Source organism: Symphalangus syndactylus, chromosome 10 (assembly GCF_028878055.3).
Source record: "Symphalangus syndactylus isolate Jambi chromosome 10, NHGRI_mSymSyn1-v2.1_pri, whole genome shotgun sequence".
Lineage (NCBI taxonomy): Eukaryota > Metazoa > Chordata > Mammalia > Primates > Hylobatidae > Symphalangus > Symphalangus syndactylus.
In genome coordinates, this window is record NC_072432.2 from 10,026,859 (window position 1) to 10,054,725 (window position 27,867).

Here is a 27,867-nt window from a genome sequence, read left to right on the forward strand (position 1 = left end):
TGCCACGGTTTCTAAGGACTGGAGGTTTCCCTCTAGCCTGCTCTTTATTTATTTTGGAAACATTAACAGAAACACAAGTGGATATGTAAGAAAGGAGGTTCCAATTAATAGTACTCATGGTTTACAGGGTAACCGCTTTATAGTTTTTACCAAACTGTCTACAACTTTAGCACTTAAGAAAACCAACAAATTCAAAACAAATTTCATGCCACTGTGTACATACATTCTCTTATTCAAGAAGTAAGTACTGAGTGCCACTCAGTGCCAAACCCAGGTCCAGCCTTCAAGGAGCTCACAGTCTAGTAATGGAGACAAGAAAATTGGAGATTTAGTAGTATATGATGATAGTTGTGATAAAATGTTCATAACCTCAGTGAGTCAAAACAGATTTCACAGGGAACTTAATGTCTAACATTAAGTGGAGAGGATCACCCCAGACAGGTACAGCCTGCTCAGGGAACTGCCAGGAGCTCCAGTAGGGTGAGCACGGAGCTCAGGGTTCAGGGCCAGGGGATGGCTGGAAGCATTTCGCATTTTGTGGTGTAAGGACTGAGCATCCTCCATGCAGAGAGGGGTGTGGAGTCAGAGTCCTGTTGCCTGTTTACATCATCATTTGTCCTTTGCTCCATCTCGTGGCATGACAGGACTTTTAACAACTGAAAACTGCACTGCCTTGCCACACGTATGTTTATTTGCACAATGGCTATGAGAGCAAGCTGGATCTACCATGCAATGGCTGTGCGACATCTCCTCTATGTGGGAAATGCAGGGTTCTGAAATGAAAAAGTCAGGCCGGATACTCAGGCTTTCTTTGCCACCTGCTTAAGAAAGTGCATGTTTTACTGAACGCACAACACAAGAGTTTCCATCTTCTTCCTCATATAGAAATTTTATGTGAAATTTTGCTTTTTTTTTTTTTTTTGGTTCCTTCACTTCCAGAATCACAGGCTGCCTGACAGGATTAGCAGGTTCCAGGTTCCAACTAAAGCCGTCTTTTGATTGTGAGTCTAGGAGGAAAACGCAAATGAATTCTCAGCCCTGGGATTGAGTGACATTTAATAAAAAATACCATTGTATTTTTTCTATTTACCATTGTGTTGTTTTTACCATTTGTTTGACCTGATTGTTTTGTTTTTTGAATCATAAAACGCTGAGCATTATGATGGCTGCCAGGTTATATTATCTACTACTTGATTTTAAGCGATATCTGTGGGATTTACATGTAAATTGTAAATTAATGTTTTCTTTTTCTTACCTATACAATAGAAAATAAAGGGTTTCAGAATTTTTATATCACTGGATATTCTGGCAATGAAATATTAAATGGTGTTAGGAGAAATGTGTTTTTTTACAGGGGAAAGCACGACACATTATAAACCTCTCCATCACTCTAATCAGGCTTCTGACATGAAAATAATAGGGCTGCACAGGACCACGTCTGTTCCCATCCCAAGCGCGGGGCTCTAGATAAAGACATAACACAGACGGTTAGTCAGCGGAAAGTGGAGAGGTGCCTTTTGGAGAGATGCTTGTTTGAATATTTGTATTTGCCGTGCAAGGCTAAGCAGCACCCTTTGGTTAATTTTGAGGGTGTTTTGGCATCTGTCACCTGAAGTGTGTGACTCACCCAGATTCTGACTCAATAGATGGAAAAAGACTAACCCGCTCACAAAATATTCATTTCATGGGTGAGGAGTTCTGTGAATTACCATTTTACTCTACTCTCTAATGCTCTGAACATATTGCACAAAGAACTCCATTTTGGCTTTCATTTTCATTTTCTCTTAGCTTTCTCTTATTTTCCAGGACATCTGACTCTACCTCCTTAAAAGTGAAGTGACTGTGAAAATTGATTGTACCTTCTTATGTGACTCTAATTTTGACCTCCCTTATGATTGAGAATCTCATGCAATGCTTTGCATATTTCACCAACAGCACTCCAAGTCCATGAGGTTTCATAGGCCATGCTGTTGGGGAGTCACCACAGCTCCAGGTTGTCCTACCATCAACACTGCCTGGCACCAACCTTGCCACCGGGGTTCAAATTCAGTTCATTGAGAAAACTATCTTGACCCCAAGAGTGAAAGTTTAGGTCAATACTGAAACAATCACTCAAGTACTTGTTGGTGAACTGTGCAGAAATGGTAACTCAAGAGTGAAATCAACCACAGCAACTCTCCATTCATGGTGAGGGGTGGGGTATACAGTAGAGAAAATCAAGGTGTTTGAGATGAGTGAGGCTTTGGGGTGACGGATGCTCACTCAGCTAAGCATCCAAGCATCCGGACGGTCTGGGTTGCCCTTCATGTCCACACCCCCTCGTACTGTGTGTTTTAGCTGACTTTCCTCCAGCGGATTGTCAACCTTTACTACTTGCTACACTCAGGGTCTATTCTCCTAACTTCCTCCACTTTTCCTTCTGTTTCTATACTGATGTAGCTTAGGAAACAAAATAATCAGCTGGACTTGAGAGGCTGATGTTCTCATAAAATAAGGCAGGAAGCTTGGAGCTGGGTCTTTGTGGTGTAACAGAGGCTGGCTACCTCCCAGATGAATGAGCTTCAGAGAGAAATTAAAGTACTGCTCTCAGCAGCTTTTATTTACTAATTCCTGTTATGAACTATGTACAAATGTGGACCTAAAATACGAGATAAGGGGCTCCTCACTAATAGAGTAAATAGGGAAAATGAAAGGGAAAGTCACAGCCAGCTAGTAGAGAAATAAGCTGTAGCACCTTGCTTAACGCATGTATATAGGTTTTCAAACAGGTTTAATCGATTTCAATTTTGAAACTTGAAAAGTATTATGGCAGTATCTCATGTAATATTATTTTACAGGTGATTGGACTGACAAGATGTACAATTTTTCTGTCATTTGTTTATAGTATTTATTGTAATGTAATTGTTATTGTATTTTAAATTATTATTTATTTAATATAATGATAACATTTGTTTATAAAGTCTACAACTTTTAAGAATGAGACACAACCAATCTCTTAATGGCACCAAATAATCATTTCCACATAGTCAATGTTATTTGAACAAATGAATAAACAAACTCTGGAAAATCATCACAAAAGCAGTCTCCACCGTCTCATCAGCACTGGGAAGCTCTGCGAAACTGCCTGGGGCACTAGCAGGCAGGCACAATGCCATCATAAAAGACGCCCTGTTTTTGCAAGGGATAGGTTTTACAACCAATAATTAAACGATTAGGACATTCCATCTCTTGTCACCGTGAGGTGGGACCCTGCTGTTCTAGATTTTCCGTAACACTGAGTCATCGACAAAACTCAAGATTCAGAATCTTCTCTATGAATCTTGACGTATTAAAGCATTTACTTGTAAACTAATGGCAAATACTAACATTAAATTTAAATAAAATATTAGAGCAGTTAATCGCATCTTTTTTTCCATTCTACTCATCTGAGACATGGGGCAGCTTGAGAAGTTTCTGGAAATGAGGTTAGGTTAGGCACAGATTCTCAGAAATGATCTATGCAAAAGACTTTGGAAATATAGTGTCATTTTTTTCAATCCTATCAAGTTTACTACTGAATATATTAAAGTATGGAAAGTTGAGAGATATCAAATGTCACTAAATAAAAATGAGATCAGATTTATAATTTGGAAGATTGTGTCATCATTTGGTGTCTGAATTTTTTTGTTGTTGTAATTTCTGCCCTCTCCAATCTAGACTACTTAACCTTCTTTTGCCCATTATAAGTTATCAGAGCCCATAAATCTCACAACTTCATTAAAATCCCAAACGAGGACAGTAGTATTTGGCCCATTTCTTCTGGCTCATATTTTTTGTTCTAGAAATTATCTCTCTTTACCTGTGAATACCCAGTTTACTCTCCACTATTCCCTAAAGTTAGCTTTCACTCAAATACACATTTACAATTATAAAGTTACTTTATTTCCATTTAGATTGCTCCTGGTCTCCACAGAGATAGCAAAGATTTCAAATGCAACAAGCTGTTTAGCAGAAACAGCCATTTTCTTTTACATAAATTTAGTTCACTTAGTTCAATTATTTTGTCTTTAAAAACACATTGCTTTGAAAAAAATGCAAACTGAACTATGCTTAATTCTTTTCATTGGCATGTAAATTTTAATTTACAGATATAGCACCAGGTCCTTTTAGTGGCTTTGTTTAAATTGTTAGAAAGAGAGAATAAGACTATTTTAATAAACAGTTTCAGAAATACAAAAACTAGGGAATAATACATTCCAGTTCATGACCATACAACAATATATATATTCACCTATCCTGCTAAAGGGCATTCTGTTTATTTACATTGTTTATTATTATTTAAAAATTACTACGTCTCTTTATTGACCATTACAAATTCTTCTTCTGTCAATTGCTTATTCTTATCCTTCAATGTTTTTTTTTTTCCTTTTTTGGTCTTTTTGATTCATTAGACAATTTTAAATAGTTTGATTACTACTTCTTTCTATGTTATATGCACTGTCGATCTGTTCTTCCCTTCAATGGCTGGTTTGTTGTTTTTACCACAGAACATTTGGTCAAGTGTTTCAGAGGTTAAACTCTATTTATATATTTATTGCCCTTATAACTTGTACTTTTTCTTTATGGCCTGATTTCGATAATTCTTTTCTCCCTCACAGACCTAAAGAGCTTTTTCTATATTTTCTTCTACAATGTTGAAGTTTTATTTTTTACATTTAATTTCACATTAGGTAAAATTTATTTTTTAACTGTTGTGAGCTAGAGCTCTGCCTTTTCCATGTGGATATCCAATTTCCCAGGAATATTGAAAGAGAAGCAAATCTTTTTTTTTCTTTTTCTCTTAATATACAAAAGGATGTAACAAGATCCCTAGGACAAATCTGATATTAACTGAATTAAGTGGATTAGTATTAAATTAACTGGCCTGATAATTACAGGAAGGCATTATAAGTCACTAGGGAGCCCAAGGAGGGTGAAGCCTCATGCCCCTTTGGGTAGTAATACAGAGACTGACTATACTCCTTGCTCCCACAGGACAGAACATTCTCTAGATTTTTCATTCCCTACTCAGTGGCACTCAAAGCTTTTCTTAAGGTAAATTAAAGTTATGGAGAAAGACATCACTCTGTAGCCACTGTTTTCCAAGAGTAACATTCCAGGCAGCATCTAGGGCACCAGCAAAGACTGTGTCCTGTCTACCATTTTCCCATGAATGACATCATAATAGAACCTCCCTGTCTTATTGCCTTTTCTATTGTGGTAACAAAAGATCACAAACTATGTAATTTATATAAAAAAGTTTATTTAGCTCACAGTTCTAGAGGCTGGAAGTCCACAGTGCCGGCATCTGTGAGGGCCTTCTTGCTGCCTCACCTAATGGCAGAGGGCACCACATGGTGGGAGCGGGAGCAAGGGAGCCAGGGAGAGCTCACATGCATAAGAATAATGCTCCTGTGATAATAAACCCAGTCCTGTGATAGCAACATTCATCCCTCATGAGAACAGAGCCCTCATTCATCCATTCATCTCATTATAGGGGCAGAAGGATTACATTTCTAACACATGAACTTTTGGGGGACACATTCAATACATAGCACTCCCAAAATATTCACTAAGAGAGAGATTAAATTGATTTAATTTCGGACTGTTCTTGGCAGTCCAAAAGTAGAACTTTCCAAGTTTTACAATAGAGAATTAAAATGATTGAAAAATATTCTAAAAAAAAAAACAACCTGCAGAAGAAAGCTAGAAAATCAGAAGATGAAATATTTTTTGGTATAAAATACATGCAGTTTATAGACAATGGAGACATGCTAACACTTGAAAATGTGCTTCGACATTCTCAAATTGGTTAAGGCTTTTGCAACAAAATAACTTACCAGTGTCGGGCCATGATAGAATATGAGTTCGTAATGAATTTTTATGCCTGGGTTTCTGTGACCCAAGTTATGCTGAAGAATATGAGAGACACCACCTTTTAAAAATTTTTACATAGCCTGCGGCCACTGCAATTACTTAATCCCTTTGGAAAATTGCTTAAGCCTGGCATGTTTTGTAATGAACTTTACCTCTTCACTACCAAAAGTCATAAAAAGTAACTTCAGTGAGGAAAGAAACACAATTGATCATTGAATATTTCAAAGGGATCAGCATTTTAAAAAACTGGGTATGTATTAATATGCTATATCTGACATATCACATGAAAATGACATAATATAATTTTGTTTATACTATTGTATATATCTTATACATTTTGTGTTATAATACATTTTGAATATATGTATATATATACACACACAAATATATAGGAAAATAAAACTAAATATTATCAGAATGTTTATTTCTTGATGATGGGAATTTGAGTGGTTCATTTTTTACTCTATTTTTATTTTTATTCATGTGGTATTTTCCAAATTTTGTTCAGTGATTTTGTATTACTTTTGCAATGATAGACATTATGTCTGGAGGCAGAAAAGTGAAGGGAACAGACAAGAAATGTTCATTTGAAAATTCTAAATGCAGTACGCACCTGAAGTCAAAGGGTCCCCCGTCACTGAAAAACCAAAGCTCCCCATATCAAAGAAGCGTGGGCACTTCCGCCCCCTACTGTCCATCTTCAGTAACTGTCCAGTGAGTCTCCGCCTTTTGTTAGCAGGAATCTAAGAATCTCCTGGGAAGCTTGCTGTTCGCAAAATTAGGAAATCTTGAGCTACAGCCTCAGTTATCTGAGGCTGGATACCCTCAGACTATACTCTGAGAAACATCATCAAAATTAAGTTACGTGACCTGATCACAGCTACAGTAATAAAATCAGAAAAAATATGGACATCATATTTAGAAACACAAATAGGCAACGAGATTTCTTTGTTTTAAAAAAGTATATTAGTATATAACATAATATAGTATGTATTAAAATAATATACATTTAAGAGTATATAAATATATGCTTAGTACACATTGTCAGTATTAATAATATCAATACATTACCTTTTATACATACATATGTATGTATGTTTGTGTATTTATGCACATGCAGCTTTCTATTTGCCTATGTAGTTGTATATATGTAGAGTGCATAGTATAGTGTGGATGTGTGCATATGTGGTATGCATATATGGTATATATAGTACACACACAGAGTCCTGCACGTACACACACAGAGCCATGCATCGTTTAACAATGGGGATACATTCTGAGAAACGCATCCATAGGTGATTTTATTGTTATGCAAACATCATAGTGTGAACTTTCACAAAACTAGATGGAATAGCCTACTACACACCTACTGCTGCTAGGCAACAAACATGTACAGCCTGTTATGGTCCTGAATACTGTAGGGAATTGTAACACAATGGTATTTGCTTATCTAAACATAGAAAAGATACAGTAAAAATATGGTATAAAAGATAAAAATGATACACCTGTGTAGGACACTCACCGTGAATGCAGCTTTCAGGACTGGAAGTTGCTCTGGTTGGGTCAGTGAGTGAGTGGTGAGTGGATGTGAAAGCCTTGGATGTTACTGTACGCTACTGTAGACTTTACAAACACTGTACACATAGGCTACACAAAATGTCCAAAAACTTTTCTCTCGTCAATAATGAATTAACCTTAGCCCACTATAACTATTTTTACAGTATAAACTTTTCACTTTGTTTTAACTTTCTGATTCTTGCAATTACACTCCACTGAAAACACAAATCCACTGTACAGCTGAACAAAAATATTGTCTCTTTTTATATCCGTATTCTATAAGTTCTCTTATATTATTTAATTTTTTAATTTTTACACTTTTTTGTTAAAAACGAAAACACAAACCACACAATAGCCCACACCTACACAGGGTCAGAATCATTATCACTGTCTTCCACCTCCACTTCTTGTCCCATTGGAAGGTCTTCAGGTGCAATGTCACCCATTAAGCTGGCATCTCCTATGATGACAATGCCTTTTTCTGGATAGCTCCTGAAGGAAGAGCCTGAAGCTGTTTCACAACTAACCTTTTAATAATATATTAACATAAAGAGTAAAATCTAAAATAACAATAAAAACTATAGTATATTAAATAAACTAGTAACCTAATCGTTTATTATCATTGTCAAGTATTATGTGCTATACCACATTGTATGTGCTGTATTTTTATATGACAGGCAGTGCAGTAAGTCTGTGTACACAAGCATCACCACAAACACAGGACTAATGCATTTTGCTACAGTCTTACAGTGGCGACTGCCTGATGAGTTGGCAGGAGTTTGCCAGCTCCATTATAATCTTGAGGGACCACCATGGTATATGTGGTCCTTTGTTGAGCAAAACATTGTTATGCTGTACACGACTGTATGTACTTTTACAAATAATGCTGCATTTGTCTTTTTAGAAATTATTAAGACCCTAACCTGTGATTAACATCTGCATTTTAACTCTAAAGCTGATAAAAGCTTTCCCTCATTTTGAAGTTGTTTAAAGTTGCAGGTTTATCTAAGTTCTTAAAAATCATTATTTACTAAATTCAGCATTTCTTCTGAGCTAGGTTTAATATTGTAAAATCTCACAAGCAATTTATTTAAAGCCAGTTAAAGACATTGAAGCCAAATTCCTTTTTAAAATATGCTCTCAGTTGCAATTGAACACAGTTACACGTGCCTCTTTGAAGGAAAACGTAGGCACAGTGATAAATACAGTGTTGCCTTACCCATAACCAAATAGAAATAGCTGCATCAACAGTCCGAGCCCAGGAACCAAAGAGGACTGAAAAGAAAACAAGAAAAAATCATCAGTTTGGCAGCAAATCCACTGTCACTATACTCCCTGACACCGGCCTTTGGCCTGGAAAGCACTTGTCAATAACGGCTTCTTTGTTTTCTGAGACGTCTTCTGTAAATACTGAAATATTGAAACCTAGTCCAGGTTTTTGATGCCGTATTCTTAAACCTGTTTTGAAAACCTGAGATAATTGCTTTAAAAATGAGTTCATCTATCTGTTATTTGATTTATAAATACATTGGATTAGGTTTTATAAGTCAAGCAGAAACTTGTCTTTTTTTTTTTTTTTTTTCTCTAGACGGAATCTCACTCTGTCACCAGGCTGGAGTGCAGCGGGCAATCTCGGCTCACTGCAACCTCTGCCTCCTGGGTTCAAGCAATTCTCCTGCCTCAGCCTCCCGAGTAGCTGGGACTACAGGCACGCGCCACCACACCCAGCTAATTTTTGTATTTTTTAGTAGAGACGAGGTTTCACCATGTTGGTCAGGACTGTCTCAACCTTCTGACTTCGTGATTCACCTACCACGGCCTGCCAAAGTGCTGGGATTATAGACGTGAGCCACCATGCCAGGCTGAAACTGGCCATTTTTAATCATACACATTTGTCTTTTATGTGATGTTCGCCTGGTGCTGAATCTGTCTGCCATTCCCAGACTGTGGAGTTAGTGTGTGGAGTTCCTGAAGTCATTTCTAGGATGGACTCAGTATCCTATATCCATCACAATTGATGCTCTAACCACAGCATGAGATGCTGTGAAGAACAAATGAGATAAACGATGTGAAAAGGCTATGAAATGTGTGAAGCCCCATGTAAACAACTGGTACCAAAAGCTTCTCCCTGCTACTGAATTGGAAGAATTAAGAAAGAGGCAGATGTCAGCTTTCTTTCCTCCTCTAGTCAATTCTCTTTTGCCCAAACGCCTGGTGAAATGTGACTCTGGTGTGTGTATTAACTGCAAGAGTGTTACAAACACTGCCTTCCACTATGCCTCTGTGGAGCGAATTTAACAGTAAAATTTAATCTAAAAATTTGTCTTGTCTTTTTTATGCAGCTTTTTGGATTGGCTCACAGTTTTCCTACTTTTCTGTCCTGTCAATTGAGAATAATACATTTCAAGAGATGCTCTTGGAAAACACGTTTGATGGCGAGGTTGATTTTTGTAACCTGTATGCCATAGTCAGGTACTCTTGGTTCTTGGTATAAATTAGGCATATAACGGAAAATTCTATTCTATTACTAGAACTCCCTGGAGCTCCCAAAGCAGGGTCCCTAACAGAAACTGCATCTCTAGGGGACCTAACCACTGCTAGAACTTGGTGCCATGGGGTGAGGAAGGCATGAATGCCACCCCCTGTGCTAATATCTCTCTCCTCCCACCTACCACATGGGAGCCCAGGCAGTACAATCTATAGAAATCAGCTTCCCTGACTGAAAAATTACATAGGAAAAGGTGCAGAATTAATGCAGGTAAATGAAAGAAACCCAGCACACCCATAATGTCTATTACATAGCTGCTTATAGGCGTCCCTAAATCAACCAAGGTGTGCCTGACACCTTGTAGATTTCCTGAAAGATTTCCATTCTCTGCACCTCTCTGTCTCCCTCTCTCCCTCTCTCCCTCTCTCTGAGTCTCATCTTCCTTTTCATTCTTTTCTCTTCTGCCCCTTCCCTCTCCATGCTATCTCTTGCTCTTCTCCCTTCCTTCCCCTCTCTGCCTCTCCCCATCTTCACTCATTATGGCTACTTTGCCTGACTACTCTTGAGTTATTTTGACTTGGACTAGAAAAGAAAAAATGAGAGCCAACAAAGTGGAACAAAGAATTTGCCCTTTCTCCTGAACTTTAGGATCTTTGGTGATTTGTGTGTAGCTTCCCTAGGATAATATGAGACTCATGTTTACACGGAACATGGAAATCCAGGAAACAGAGACAGAAGTCACCTTCCTTCCCCCCCACTCCCTCCAATTGCATCACTGGACTGGACCCATGAATAGACACCAAGGGGGCAGGCACGGTGGCTCCCGCCAGTAACCTCAGCACTTTGGGAGACTGAGGCAGGCAGATCACCTGAGGTCAGAAGTTAGAGACCACACTGGCCAATATGGTGAAACCTCTTCTCTACTAAAAATACAAAAATTAGCTGGGTGTGGTGGTGCAAACCTGTAATCCCAGCTACTTGGGAGGCTGAGGCAGGAGAATCACTTGAACCTGGAAGGCAGAGGTTGCAGTGAGCAGAGATCACACCACTGCACTCCAGCCCAGGAGACAGAGTGAGACTCCATCTCACAAAAATATAGACAGCAAGAGCCCACTGTGGGTTAGGCTCTGTGCCTGCTGCCAGAGGGTCTCAGGGTCAAACGTTAGTATTCAGTGGCAGAGCAGAATAAGTGACTCGACGGACAAAAGTCATATTATGGCAACTAAACTACTTTACATGCTGGAAAACAACCAGATTTTGCTCATATTACTCTTAAGAGATCCAAGTGTTTTTGTGAACAAAATAGCCAAGAATACAGTGATGCAACGTCTCCTTTTTAGCTAATTTACCGAAGGTGTATGCCAGATAGGAATATGTATATAAGGTCACTTTATAATCTATATTTGGCAGTGGCTATGCAAATAATTGTAGTTTTGATATGAATTGATCACCCTAGCAGTGACCTCTCCTACTCTGTGGCCACGCGTGGATGTGAACTCTGTAAAGAGGGAGAGAACTAAAAGCATCAGGGCTGGCTGCTGGACTGGACTCCTCCACTCCGTTTGTGTTTCCTTCTCTTTCCTGCAGATGAGCCACCCTCTGGCAGGTATGTGAAAGAACTGCCCATGAGGAGTGAGAGGCTACTTCGCACACGTCACAGTTCAGCTGCCCGGAGACAGCTTTGCAGGCACACAAGACCCTCTCCCAAGCCATCTGCCAGGAGCCCCATGAGGAACACTGCATGGCGCCTGCATCAGAAGCCCATGGGTTTGCCTATCACATGTGTTGTTTTCTCCTGATCTGTGGCTCACAGGCTCGGCATGACCCAACCTCCTAGATTTCCCCCTCAGTGCTATTTGCAGTGCCCCCAAGCACTTTCCTCCACTCCAGTCCCTAAGCGCATGCCAACGGCCCTATTTTCAGCCACCCCTCTCCATGCCTTTTGTCTGTCTCTAGCTGACAAGCAGATTATCTCTTGTGTCCACTTTGTTTGCCAATGTACTTTGGCACCGTTGAATTCCAACACATGAAGTAAACTGAACTGTGTACAACGCTGAGCACACACGTGCTTTGGAGAGCAGCCCCTTGTCAGGATCCAAAATGTTCCCAAACCTTGTTGATATTTGGGTCACTGCAGAGCTCTGAATCCCCCTTCCTTTTTAATCTTCCTCCCTTCAACTCATTCTCAATTTCTCTCTCTGAAACCATGTGTGGACACACTTATGCATTCAAATAGATGCATACTGTTCATGCTTATATTTTTCTGTAACCGTCATATCTAATAAATACTTATCATCCAGGAAAAAATGTTGCTGTACAATAATAACATGCTGAATAACGGTAAGTCTGTTATCTTATTTTTGTAGCAATATTTCCTTTGCTTGTCACACACACTTGATGGAAAACTTCAAAAAGTTAATTTGAAGCAGTCTTTTCAGAAAACAAAACTGAATAAAATCATTTACCATCGTTCAAAACTGCAGTCCCCAATATTAATAGTAGCAGGGACCTATTTTGTCCACGGATGTGGTAGGTGGGGGATGGTTTGAGGATGAAACTGTTCTTCTCAGGCATTAGATCCTCATAAACAGCACCATCTAGATCCCTGGCATGTGCAGTTCACAGTAGGGTTTGCACTACTGTGGGAATCTAATGCCACAGCTGATTTGACAGGAGGCAGAGCTCAGGCGGTTGTGCCCACTTTCCCACCACTCACCTCCTGCTGTGCGTTCCTAACAGACCATGGGCCGGTACTAGTCTGTAGCCTGGGGGTTGGGGACCCCGATTTAAGACATCCTTTTTTAAAGATTAACACAAGTATGCCTGTTTTTGCTATAATTATATTAACTGCATATCTGTACAACGATCCCGACTAGCCTGGCTTTTATTTCTGCTTCTTCACTTTGGTGACTTCTGTCTCTGTTTCCCGGATTTCCATGCTCCCTGTAAACATGAGTCTCATATTATCCTAGGGAAGCTACACATAAATCACCAAAGATCCTAACGTTCAGGAGAAAGGGCAAATTCTTTGTTCCATTTTGTTGGCTCTCGTTTTTTCTTTTCTAGGCCAAGTCAAAATAACTCAAGAGTAGTCGGGCAAAGTAGCCATAATGAGTAAACACTTAACAGGGCGTTTCACCCAGCAACTGTCTGCAGATAGCAGTTGCATGAATCATGCAGAACACGTGGATGTCTGTTAGTCTCCAGGGATTACCAGGCTCTGACTCAAGGGTGGAGTTTGGTTACAGAGGCGCTTCACATGCCTCAGCACCCTGGGTAATGTCAGTTGATCCTGTTATAGGCAGAGGATCAGCAGTATTCAGACCAACACTGTGTTCATTCAGTTCCAGTCCAAAATTACAGTGGCACAGCCAAATCAATCTAGGTGGCACAGAAAAAGCTACTTATAATAGAAGCTACTGGAAGTCCAGCTTAGCTATGGCTCCCGGCTTAAACAGATTCCCCTGTCAATATCCTATTTGTCACTCCAGGACGGTGTGTCAAAGCAACGGGCTAGGTTTCACCCTGCCCCTGCCTTCAGTTTCCTTGATGTTTAAATGCCTCTGTTCAGGAATCTGTTTGAGAAACAGATCTATTTTTATTCATAATTACTTCTCCATCTGTCTCGGTATTTTCTATAAACAGAGATTAACGTCCTGCGTGTTAACCTATTTTAATCTGTGAACTATTCAGAGCCAAAATGTCTTTTTAAAGAGTAACAAGATGATATGAACATTCTGTTTCACAAGGCAGAGCTGAGCGTTACTGCAGGTTCTTCAAACCATTCAAAGAAGAATGGCTTTAAAAATAAAGTCTAAGGAGCATTTCATTCACTACCATGAAACTACATATCGGCTTGATTTTTTTAAGCTAGCAGGAAAAAGCATTCTCATGAAATGTTTAACATGGATATTTCTCTTTGTGTGGGTTCTCCCTTTGACGTATTTTGGAGGTAATTTAAGAATGAGGGTTTGGGACTGGTAGGGCCTCCATCATGTATTACACAATCTTGAATAAAACTCTGAAGTTCTCATTTCTTTAGGTTCTTCATACATAAAATGGGAACAAAAATGCCTGAGTCTAACTGAAAATGTTGTTGAGAGGATGATATAAAGTAATGTGAAAAATATATAAAGAATTGCGCAAATATGTGAAATCCTGTTATAACTAAAGCTAGAGTCATTAGGTGGAATTCAACCATTACTACATAAATAAATGGACATTAAAGACTCATTGACTTCACTAAATCAACATCTGTTAAACAATTGTATAACATATGCCCTTGTGGATTTTGTGGCAAAGCTGAGGGTCTTTGAAATATAAGAAGTGAATGCTTGCATTGCTCATTTGAAAAAATAATTTCTATATCTAGACATGTCCATTTCTAGCTATAAATGATAAAAGTTTGTTTCCTCATTCTGCAGCTATATTTTTGTCACATTTTGTTTTTTGTTTGTTTATTGAGACAGAGAATCGCTCTGTTGCCCAGGCTAGAGTGCAGTGGTGCCATCTCAGCTCACTGCAACCTCCGTCTCCCAGGTTTAAGCTAATCTCCTGCCTCAGCCTACTTAGTAGCTAGGATTACAGGCGCCCGCCACCAGACCTAGCTGATTCTCCTGCCTCAGCCTCCCAAGTAGCTGGGATTGCAGGCGTGTGCCACCACACCCAGCTAATTTTTTTTTTGTATTTTCAGTTGTGATGGGGTTTCCCCATGTTGGCCAGGCTGGTCTCGAATTCCTGACCTCAAGTGATCCGCCCACCTTGGCCTCCCAAAGTGCTGTGATTATAGGTGTGAGCCACCATGCCCGGCCTGTTTTTTAATATAGATAAAAACATACTATGAAATGAACCATTTTAAAGCGTACACTTCAGTGGTTTTCATGTATTCACAAAGTTGCACATTCATCACTACTATATAATTCCCAAATGTATTCATACAACAGAAAGAAATTCCATACTAGGAGTAACTTCTCCTCTTCCCTCAGCCCTGGCAAACACTAATCTAGTTTTTGTCTCTATGGATATACTATTTCTGGACATTTTATATTTTTTGTATTAAGATTTCTAGCTTCTTTATCTTAGTGTTTTTAAGATTCAGCCACATGTTACCATGTACCAGAACTTCACTTATTGTGTGGCTGGATAATATTTCATTGTAGGGCTATGCAACACTTTATTTACCCATTCATTCTCTCTTAAATGGACATTTGGTTGTTTCCACATTTTGGCTATATTTGTTTTTGGTTTCCACATTCTGACCAAAAAAAAAAAATGCTGCTATGAACTTTGATGTACAAGTTTTTGTTTGGACATATGTTTTTATTTCTCCAGGGTGTGTATCTAGAAGTGGAATTGCCAGGTCATATAGTAACTAGTTTAACCATTTAACTGTCAGACTGATTTCTGCAGTAGCTGCACCATTTTGCATTGTAACTAGCAATTAGGAGGGTTCCAATTTCTTCACCTCATCTCAAATACTTGTTATTGCAAGTCTTTTTTATTATAGCTGCCCTAGTGGGTATGAAGTGGTATCTTATTGAGATTTTGACAACGACTAATGACATTGAACATCTTTTCCTATTTCATGTTTGATAGCCATTCACATCATCTTCCTTGGATAAATGTCAATTAAAATTATTTATTTTTATCATTTGTATATTTATTGTGAGTTTATAAATATTCTTTATACATCTTGAATGCAACTCCCTTATCACATATATGATATCCAAATGTTTTCTCATATTCTGTGAATTGTATTTTCACCCTTAGTAGTGTCCTTTGATGCACAGACATTTTAATTTTTATGATGTTTAATTTATCTATTTTTCCTTTTCTTGCTTGTGCTTTGGGCATTACAGTATTTTTTAAAATTGCCTATCCAAGGCCAGAAAGATTTATATCTCTTTTCTTGTAAGAGTTTCATCATTTTAACACATACATTTTGAGTTAATTATATGAGGTAGGAATCCACCTTCATTCTTGTTCATATGAATATCCATTTGTGCCATTACCATTTGTTGAGAAGATTTTTCTTTCCCCCACTGAATTGTCTTGGTGCCCTTATAAAAACTGGCTTATCTTATATGTCACGGTTTTAAACTCTCAGTTCTAGGTCACTGATTTCTATGTCTGTCCTTATACCAGTACCACACATTCTTGATTACTGTAGCTTTGAGAGTTTTAAAATCAGGAAGATGGAGTCCTACTTTGTTCTTTTCAAGACTGTTTTGGCTGTTGTAGGTCCCTTGTATTTCCATATAAATTTAGGATCGGCTTTTTAATTTCTGCAATAAAAGCCTGTTAAGATACTGACAGAGATTATTTTAAATATGTTCAAAAATTTGGGTAGCAAAGCATCTTGTCAATATTTTCCTCCAACACATGAACACAAGATATGTTTATATATTGTTTAGCAGTATATTCTTTCAATGATGTTTCAATGATAAAACATCATTCTTTCAATGATGGTTTATTGTTTTGGTGAGTCAGTTTCATACTTCTTTTGTTAAGTGTATTTCTAAGTATTTATCATTTTTGATGGAATTAAAAATTGAATTGTTTCCTTGATTTCATTTTAAAATTGTTCTTTGCTTCTGTATATATTCAGCTGATTTGTATATATTAATCTTATATTCTGCAACCTTGCTAAACTCATCTATTTGCTGTAGTAGTATTTTTATGCATTCTTTAAGATTTCCTTAAGTTTTAAAATACAAAAGATTATGTCATGTGCAATAGAGACAGTTGTCTGGATGCTGTCCATATATTTTCCTTGATGAATTGCCCTGGCCAGAACCTCCAGTAAAATGTTAAACAGATGTATTGTCAGGGAGCATCACTGTCCTTTTCCTCGATCCTAGAGGAGAAGCTTTCAATCTTTTATTATTAACTATGATGTTAATTGAATGTTTCTTTAGAAATACTCTTTATCAGGTTGAAGAAGTTTCTTTATAGCCTTAGTTTGTTGAGTGTTTAATTATGAAAATTTTATTTTTTCCTTGTCTACTGAGGTGATAAATGTATTTTGTTGCTTGTTATGTTAACATGATGTACTACACTGATTGATACTCATGTGGTACACCAACCTTGCATTCCTGGAATAAATCTTACTTAATCATGGTCTATACATCTATTTGATGTGTTGCTGGATTCAGTTTGCTGGTGTTTTATTGAGGATTTTTAATCAATATTCATAAGGAATATTTATCTGTGATCTTTTCTTATAATCTTTTTCTAGTTTTGGTATCACGGAAATATTTGTCTCATAGAATGAGGTGGAAAGTGCTTTGTTCTCTTCTACTTTTTTGGAAGAGTTTGTGAGTATATACTGTTAGTTCTTCACTAAATGTCTGTATAATTCACCAGTAAAGCCATGGAGGTATAGCATATTTTGGGGAAAGGTTTAAAATAATAAGTTCAATCTCTTTTCTTGTGACAGTTCTATTCTGAGGATTTTTTGTGTAAGTTTTGACATAGTATATCTTTCAAATAATTTGTCTATTTTTTCTAGATTATTCATTTTTTCTTGGCATACACTTGTTAGTAGACTTTTCTTATATTTCTTTTTATTTTGACAAGGTCTGTAGTAATGTCTTCTATCTCACCCTGTATAATATTAATTCAAGTATTTTCTCTTTTTTTCTTACTTAATTTTTTAGTCATTGTGGGTGGCTCATCAATAGCAAAGATTTATCTCTCATGGTTTTAGAGGCTGGAAGTCAAAGAGTAGGATGTCAGCTGGGTTGGGTTCTGGTGAGGGCCCTCTTCTGGGTTGCAGATGGCTGTCTTCTCATTGTTTCTTCACATGGTGGAAAGAGGGCAAGAGTTTTTAAGATTCCTTTTTTATAAGGGCTCTAATGCCGTTCACGAAGGCTCCACCCTCATGACATAATTACCTTTCAAATACTTCATCTCCTCATACTACCATTTGAAGGGGTAGAATTCCAGCATACGATTTTGGGAGTGTGGGGCACAACTATTCATTCCATTGCAGTCAATCTAGCTATAGGTTGTCAATTTTATTGATCTTATCACAAAGAAACAATTTTCAGTTTTGTTGATTTTCTCTTTTGATTTTATGGTCTTTATTGCATTTAGTTCTACTCTAATTTTAATATTTTCTTTCCTAGCTTTTGTTTAGCTTAATATTTTTTCTAGTTTCTTAAGGCAGAAGGTTAGGTTATTGATATTGTTAATCTTATTTTTTGACATAGGCATTTACAGCTATACATTTCCCTAAAAGCACTGCTTTACTTGTATTCTGTAAGAGCTGATGTAGTTTTGAATTCGTGTACCTCAGAGTACTGATTGACCTCGTAATTTCTTCCTTAATCTCTTGTTTATTTAGGAGTATGTTGTTTAATTTCTACATATTTGTGACCTTCTCATTCTTTTATTACTGATTTCAAATTACATTCCATTGTGGTAAAAGAACAAACTTATAGGACTTTAATACTTTTAACTTAAAAATAGTTTTGTTTCATCATTGTTTTATAATTTATAATCTTATAGTCAATTCTGGAAAACGTTTCATGTGCACTTTAGGTGAATGTGTATTCTTCTGTCATTGAATGGAGAGTACTATACATACATTTTAGGTCTAATTAGTTTATATTATCTTTAAGTCTTCTATTTCCTGGCAGATCTGCTGTCTAAAAGTTCTATATGTTATTGAAAGCTGGATATTGAAATTGGTAATTTATTGTCAAGTTGTCTCTTCTTGCTTTCAATTCTATTATTTTTTTCTATATGTATTTTAGGGCTCTGTTGTTAGGTGCATATATGTTTTTAATTTTTATATCTTCTTCATGAATTGACCATTTTCTATTATAAAATACTCTTCTGCAGTAACAATTTTTACTTTACAGTATTTTGTTGGATATTGGAATGATCACTCCAGCTCTCCTTTTTTGACTGCTTGCATGTTCTAGCATTTTCTATCATTTCTTTACAACACCTGTCTTTCCATCTAATGTCTGCATCTTATAGACAGCATAGATCACTTTTTAAAATCTATTCTGCCAATCTTTGACTTTTTATTGGACTATTAATTCATTTACGTTTAATGTAATTACTCTTAATATAGCACTCACATCTACCATTTTGCTATTTGTTTTCTAAAAATCTTATGGCTTATATATTCTGCTATTTCTCTATTACTGCCTTCTTTTTAAATTAAATCATTTTTCAAATATACTATGTTAATTCTCTTGTCATTTTTTAATATTTTAAAAAGTTTCCTTAGTTGTTTACCTGAAGATCACAATTAATATCTTAAATTATGACAAGCTAGTCAGGATTAACACTAATTTAGTTTCAATAATAAAATAAGTTTTGCTACTGTAAGCTTCTTCCCTGACTTCTCTTTTGAGCTATTGTCAAATTACATCTTTATGCATGCATGTCAAACAGATTTATAATTATTGTTTTATGTAGTTGTCTTATAAATCATACAGAAGAAAAATAGTTACACTAGTTACAAACAAGAATGCATTTATACTGTCCTTTATATTTACCTATGTAATTATATTTACCTGTGCTCTTTATTTACTGCATTTAGTTTTGTGGATTAGAATTACTGACTAGTGTCTTGTCATTCCAACCTAGAGAACTACCTTCAGTTTTTTGTTTGTTTGTTTGTTGTTGTTGTTGTTGTTGAGACAGGGTCTCACTCTGTTGCCCAGGCTGGAATGCAGTGATGCAATCTCAGCTCACTGCAGTCTCGACCTCCTGGGCTTAAGTGATCCTCTCACCTCAGCCTCCTGAGTAGCTGGGACTAAAGGGGTGTGCCACCACACCTGACTAATTTTTTAAAAAAGTTTTTGTAGAGACAAGGGTTTGCCGTGTTGCCAAGGCTGGTATCAAACTACTAGGGTCAAGCACTCCTCCCTCCTTAGTCTCCCAAAGTGCTGGGATTACAGGCATGAGCCACTGCACTCAGCCTTTATTATTTCTTATAAGGCAGATCTTCTAGTGACAAATTATATTAGCTGTTTTTCTGAGAAATCTCAACTTCTCTTTTAATTTTGAAGGATAGCTTTTGATGGATACAGAATTCTTGGTTGAAAGTATCTTCTTTCTGCTCTTTGATTATGTCTCCATCTTGTTTTCCAGCCTCTTTGCATCTGAAAATAAGTCATTTCTAAATTTTGTTTAGATTTTTTTCATTCATAATGGATCATTTTTCTCATGCTGTTTTCAAGATTCTCTATTAGTTTTGGCTTTCAACAATTTGACTATAATGGTTCTATACATAGATACATTTATTTATAATCTTTTTAGCTTTTTGAATGTGTAATTTTTTAACTATATTTGTTACTTTTGGGGCCACTGTGTCTTTGAATATTCTTTCTTTCCCTTTCTCTTCTTTATTTCTTGGAATTCCATTTTGTGTATAATGCTGTGCTGGTTAGTGTTCCATAGGTTTCTGTGGATAGTTCCATTTTTCTTCACTCATTTTTCCTTCTGTTCCTTACACTGGATAATCTCAGTTGATTTATATGCTGGCTTGCTAATTTTATATGCCTGCTCAAACCTCCTGTTGATTTTTTTTTTATTTTAGCTAATGCAATTTTAAACTATAGAATTTGTATTTGGTTTTTAAATATAACTTCCATTTCTTTATTGATTGTCTTTATTTGGTTAAATAGTCTCATGTTTTAATTATAGATGTGATTGTGTTTAGGTCTTTGTGAACTGTATGAGCTTCCTAGGATTGCTTAATAAAAACTACCACACTCTAAATAGCTCAAAACAATAGAAACTTATTATCTCACAGTTCTGGGAGCTAAAATTCCAAAATCAAGGTGTCATCAGGGTGATGCTCCCTGTGAAGGCTCTAGAGGAATTTATATTCCATGCCTGTCTTCCAACTTCTTGTGGTTGTTGACAATCCTTGTCATTCCTTGGCTTGTAATTGTATTCCTCTGCCTTTACTCTTGTGTTCATTTGGTGCTCTCTCTATATGTATCTGTGCCTAAATTTCCCTCTTCTTATGAGGAAACCAGTCACATTGGATTAGGATCCACTTTAGTCCAGTATGATCTCATTTTAACTAATTATATAGTTAAAGGCCCTATTTTAACATAAGCTCACATTCTGAGTTTATGAGTGGGCATGGATTTGGGGGTGACACTCTTCAACCCAGTTCAAGCATGTATATATAATAGTTGACTTAAAGTGTTTTTTGAAAATGGAAATTTTAAATAATATAATGTGTAAACACTGGACATCAGATGCTCTCCCTTCCTGGTGTTTGTTGCTGCCACTGCTTGTTTCTCTTGCTGTTTCTTATTAATTAATTTTCCGAACCAGTTCTATAAAGTATCTGTTCTTTGTCACATGTATCACTGAAGTCTCTGCTTGCTTAGCTTTGTGGTCACCTAATGATTCAAAAGACATTTCCTTAAATGCCTGGAAGCAATCAGTCTTCCAGCCTTTGCTGATGGGTTCTGCATATGTGTTCAGGCATGCCTTCAAGACTCCACCAGGCACTTGGTAATTCTGCCTTATCCTTCACTTTTTGCTAGAGCAGGGCCGAAAGGTGAGCCAGAGGTGAGAGCTTATGGCCATTTCAGATGATTTCTGAGCACGTCCACAGCTGTATGCATATATGTGACTTTCTATTTTCCTAACTACTTTCAATACATGCCCTGCAGAAAGACCGTTGCTCTGAGTAAGCTCTGAGTCAGGTCAAATAAAGGCAAGCCTTGTGAGTAGGGTCTTCCAGGAACCAGCAGACAATTAAAATAGTGACGATTCTGTTGGAATTGGGTTTTGATGAAGCACCAAACTTGTTTTGGCCCCCAGTGGCTGGCAGGCTGCTGGTTTTCCTACTACTGTGTGTGATTTTTAGGGCTGTCATCCCTGGTGGGGGTGGAAATGAGGAGAAAAAAAAGCAATGTTAAAACTCAATAAAATGTGCTGCTCTTACCAAGATTAAACTAGTTTTCTGAGTAAACCTGCTGAATTGTTGCAAGTCTTTGGTTAATTTCCCAAGTTCTGAAAAGATTGAGTCTGCTCATTTTTGAAAGCATTCTCATTGTTTTTATATATTGGAAAAATTTCAGAGATGACATCCCATTACCATATCTTTTCAGACTAACAAATATTTTCTTTATTTTGTTTGTATCATAATCAGAAAAAACAACAAGTCTTAAAATGTGAAGTCTTTAATTATTTGGCAAAGCAACATGCATATCATTCTGGAAATATGGTAAAGAAGCAGGCTCCATTCTTGATCCTGGGAAAGCTGCATTCTTGGCAGTCACTGACATTATACTATTGAGGACAGGCAGGGCAAGCCACCACTAGTTTCATTGTAAAGGCACAATTTATCCCCCAGGAATACCAGCCAAATAAGAGTGGCCTATTCTCTTCTATTTCCAGAAATCACTTAAGCCAACGTGACTTGGATTTATTATTTCTCACAAGAGATTTCTCTTTATATCTTTGAATTCATTGCTAGTGTACTTCACTATGAGATTTCAAATTTCTATTTTGTTAGTCTTTTATTTTGATGGATTAGAATAGACTATATTGTTCAAACAACCTTGTAGCTAAGATCCATTTAAAGTGAAAACAAATGTATAATAAAATGTCATGGTTTACTCTGAAAAATATATTTAAAATTACAGTACAAATCGTGAATATAGGGAAGAAAGTTTATAAAAAATTTTGTCTTGAACACTTACTATCATGGCCCAAATACTGTGTCCACATTTTATACATATATTATATATTCCTCACAACAATTTTTTGAAGACATTAATAGAATTCTTAGTTTACTAATTAGGAAATGGAGATCTTAAATAACATTCCCAAAGTTATACAGCTAGCTGTGGACAGAGTGAAACTTCAAAAGTCAAGTTGTTCATTTCATTTTTTATTAATAAGGCTTTGGTTTTGAAAATAATCTTAATAATAAATGCATCTCCTGACTGTCTGAATTTTCATGAAATTTAAAATATTTTAAGGGATTTCTCTAATTAAGAGTATGTAGATAATGTTTTTTGAGCTTCCTTGCTTAGATAACAGCCAGAGGCAGAATGTTTGTTCTCAGTGTCATGTAACTAAATTCAATAAAGAATTCATTATTAGGAAAACATAAATCACAAATGAGATTTGGTATTGACTAGAGTTTGAAAGAAATAATAGGCTGATAGGCATTTTCATAAAAATAGAGCAGGTTCATAATAAATGCCTAAAGTGCTTATTGTCTTAATGTATTCATTTTTTTAGCCATTTAAATTACATTTTACAGTTCCAAAAGTGGCTAACTGAGTAATAAAGATAATGTTCAAAACTACAAAGATTTTCCTGGCGTATTCTCAACCAAGAGAGTATTGGCATATTTTCGCAGATAGCACATAACACTTTTTCATGAGTCACTGTCTTAAAATAATTTTCTTCCTAGTGTTATAATACTTTCTTATAGGAATTTTGATTCTGCAAATAAATTTTACATCAATTGATATTTACAACATTATTTTAATATTAAAATTATATTTTAGGTTTTTTAAATAAAACAACATCAAGATTTGCAACAAGTACTATTACCACTTTCTCACAAACTAATTATAATATGCATTTGGTAGCCATGTGGTTTAGGCATTCATCTCAGAGAGTCAGTTGTGTATAGGGTAGTGATTCTGCCATGGTACCTGTTTCCATTATTTTCAGCAAGATCTGTAAACTCTTTGTGATTGAGTCTCACCTGTCGAACTAACCAGTAACTGTCGCTCTGGTCCACTGAAAAACTAAGAGTCATTTGTATCACATTCTAATTGCCTTCATCACAAGGGCTATCTTTCCTGCTTTGAAACTTAAATGTTCATTATCAAGCAGTTTCTTGTGTGAGATAGCTACCTTGATAACGATGTTAAACATTTTCCTATTTTTTTCAGTCCTTTAAAGATTGTGCATATTGACTGGGTGTAAGATAATTTTCTCAGCATGAAAAGAAGAAGAATGTGCAATGGTTAGGGTTTAAATACCCATAAAAGAAGAGGAGATAAGAGACTAGTTACTGTCTTAAGCTTATACTTGAATTTCAAATAGATACTTGCAAAATTTGGGAACTAGTGAAAAGCTACTATTAATAATAAGAGAAAAATGCCCCCATATAGGGACAAAAAATACTCCAAGTGAAGTAGCCATCTGAATGGGACTCAGTTGGGGGAGAATATATTTTTTACAACAAATTAAATTCTACTTCGATCTTCGCACAAATATGCAGTCCAAATTAATATTATAAAAGAATTGTGAAAATCCCAAGTTAACACATGAAGAGAAGACATATTTGGGGAAGACGAAATATTAGTGGCTTCAGCCAAAGACAATGCAAAAGCATTTTGTATGAGTTCCACTTCAGGCATGGCCAAAGATGCTCCTGCCAGGCCAATTTCCCCACAAATAACCACTCAAAATCTAGATAAATTTTTTGAATAGCGGCCTGGAGGCAGTGCAGATTGAGCAGAGGCTGGAAGATTATAGAAGGGAATCAATTCGGAGGAAAGGATGGCACGGAGTAATTTTCCTGTGTTCTCAATGATTTTAGCCTCAATGCAGATTGCAGTCAGCACTAATAAGTAAATCCTAGATAGAAAATACTTTTTCTGTTCTAAAGAACTAGAGAACAGAGTTTGAAATGATCACTGACACCAGAAAGTGAGGGAGATATCCCAGAAAGGAGATGGCCAGAGAGGGGAAGCACAGATCTTATGCACAAATTTCAGCCAATTAACTAACCAACCTTAAACCATGCATACACAAGGCACTTTGGAATGAATTTTGAGCTGTGCTCAAAATACAATGTTCATGAGTCTAAAATAATTGCCTTCTAAAATTTAGAAAATCAATACTCTATTAAGGATTATAACAGGATTCAGTCTCTACATCTTCAGAGTATTCAAGAAACAATACAAATCCAGTCAATAGGTGAAGAAAGAACAGATATTTCATTCATTCTCAAGAGAAAAAGACAACCTATGGAAAACAATCCCCAAATGAATATATGTTGAAATAAGCACATAGTATATTATTTTAACTATTTTAACTACACTCAGCAGTGTAAAAAGAAATATGCTCTTAATAATCAAAATACAAATAGTTTCATCAGAAAATAGAAACCAGGAAAAAGTCTCAAATAGAAAGGCAAGAATCAGCCAAGTGCGGTGGTTCACGCCTGTAATCCCAGCACTTTGGGAGGCTGAGGTGGGCTGATCACCTGAGGTCAGCAGTTCAAGACCAGCCTGGCCAACATGGTGAAACCCCATCTCTACTAAAAATACAAAAACAGCTGGGTGTGATGGCATGCACCTATAATCCCAGCCACTTGGGAGGCTGAGGCAGGTAAATCGCTTGAACCTGGGAGGTGGAGGCTGCAGTGAGCCAAGATTGCACCACTGCAATCCAGTCTGGGTGACAGAGTGAGACGCTGTCTCAAACAAAAACAAACAAACAAAGCGAAACAAACAAGAAATGCAAGAATGGAAAAATACAATATATGCAGTAAGCACATACTAATTGGGCTTCACAGAAGAATGGAATTGACAAAGAAAGGGGTCGGAGAGATCAACAGAACTTTTTTTAATCTGAACAATACCAAGATTGATGAGCAAAGTGAACTAAGCTTCATGAACTTGTGAAATAATCTCTGAAGTTCCAATATCCATGTAAGTGCAGTTCCACAGCAGAAGAGATAGAAAATGGCACATACAGACACACAACTATTAAAAAAAAAAACTGAACTTTTTCAATTAGGTAAAAGATAAATTTATAGATTATAGAAGCTCAGTAAATTCCAAGTGTGAGCAAACATTGTTAAAATGAGCAAGTATATAATAGTCAAAGTATTTAAAGCCAAAGAAAGAATGTTTTCACAAGCCAGACAAAAATGGCATATTACACACATGCAAAAAATGTATCTTTTTCTTGTCAGAAATTTTAGAGGTGAGAAGACAGTTGAAAAATATTATAAGGTAATGCAAGGAAAGAAACTGCCAACCCACAATTCTACATCCAACAAATGTGTTCTTCAGAATATGAAGGCAAATTAGAGACAACCTCATATGTTCCACCATTGTGTTTTGGGGGCAGATAACTTGTTTTCTAGTTTCACAGATCTGTGGTTGAAGGGACTTTTCCCCAGTATGGATGAAAACTAAGAGTCTCACCCATACCTAATTTAGATCATTTCAGTGATGAGATTTGTAACTTTTTGAGTTGACATTAACGTGACACTTTGGATTTAGAGTTAATGCTTAAATGGGTTAAGAATTTGAGGGACATGGGTAAATGTATTTTGCACACGGGAGAACATGAATTTGGGGTGCCAGCTGGTGGAGTTTACTGGGTTAATTAGTGCCACCCTCCTGCCCCCCAAAAATGCCTGTTCAAATGGAACCTGTGAATGTGACCTTATTTGGAAATGGGATTTTCACAGATTTAATGATGAGGTAATCATGGATTAGAGGGATCTATAATCTAATACATGGAATCTGTGGTTTCCTCATAGGAGGGAAATTTGGACACGGACACATAGGGAAGACAGCCATGTGGAGACAGGCAGAGGTGGAGATGCTGCCCAAAAACCACAAGGCACCAAATACTGCGGGCCACTGAGAAAACTAAAGGAGGAGAGGAAGGATTCTTCCCTGGAGCTTTGGAGGGGGCGCAGCCCTACTTTCAGCTGGATTTCAGACTTCAGACCTCCAGAACCATGAAAGAATAAGCTCTCTTTGTTTCAAAACCACCCAGTCATGGCACTTTATTACAACAGCCTAGGAAACCAACACAGGAATTAGTATTAGTAAAATCATTATTGTTGGCTCATATGACCATCCTCATAGAACTTTTAAGATAATATATAAATAAGCAACTAAAACAAAAAGAAAAAGTCAGAAAGCTTTATGGTGCCAGATCAATATACAAATAAATATCATTATTTTCCAATAAAAGCAATTATATAATGTAACAATAATAAAGTAATAATACAAAGAACCTTTCCATAATAGCTACCAAAAACTCTCAAGTAGCTATAACTAGTTCTTAAAAATAGTATGTTCAGAATTTTTATATAAACAAATATAAATTTTAAGTTAAAAAGAAAAAGAAATGTATAAATACATCATTAATGAAGTTTCAATCAAAATTCATACATTCATATTTCACAGAATTTGACAAGTATATCTAAAAATCATTTTAAAGGAGTAAAACGAGCTTGGAATTATTTGAAGAAGACGGTATTTATCCTTTTGTATATTAAGAATTAGCCTAGGTCTCCTGGGACTCAATAGTATCACCTCTCTAACAAAAATGGTCACAGAGATATGAAAACACATCATAAAAAAATCTATCATTTTATCACACAATGGATTTGATCACCTGTGCACATGGAAATAACCTTATTTTAAATCCTTGTTTCGAGTCAGTTTTAAGGGATAATGTTGCATGTGAAGCTCCATAATCATTCTTTTGTGTTTAGTGGTTGAGGAAAACATCAGGCTGGTAAGATGTTAATTATAGGTCCAGGGAATAACTTGAGTTAAATCAGAGACGAGTCCAAAGTTCTGTAAACAAGTTTCAACATTTCTGGGCACCTGAGATTAAGCACAGCTCTGAGAAGTGCTCCACATGTTCCTAAGTATATGATGCAAGTTTTACTTTGGCAAGAAAATGTAACTAAATCTAGTACCCGCCTTAGGAACATGAATGACGAAATGGAGATTTCACATTTGCCAGATGAATAGGACTAATGTAGAAAAACAAATCAAACTGACCCTTACGCTCAGTCAACCTCCTTCTCAATAACAAAAGCATCCACATATCCACATTCTCCATCTATTTTAAGGTCATTATAGTATGGATATTATACCAACTTGCAAAAATAAATTAAACCACTTACCACAGGCTATCCTCCAACATCA

At 36.6% G+C, this 27,867-nt stretch overlaps 2 long non-coding RNA genes across 2 annotated transcripts; one reads left to right on the plus strand and one right to left on the minus strand.

Moving 5' to 3' along the window:
- LOC129491574 (uncharacterized) lies at positions 1–27,867 on the minus strand. The gene is made up of 4 exons (XR_008660582.2): positions 27,846–27,867; positions 9,266–9,493; positions 7,418–7,542; positions 1–1,007 (listed from the first exon to the last, which is right to left on the minus strand). It is a non-coding gene; the product is annotated as an uncharacterized lncRNA (long non-coding RNA).
- On the plus strand, positions 5,981–12,247 carry LOC129491575 (uncharacterized). The gene is made up of 3 exons (XR_008660584.2): positions 5,981–6,145; positions 9,795–9,924; positions 11,528–12,247. It is a non-coding gene; the product is annotated as an uncharacterized lncRNA (long non-coding RNA).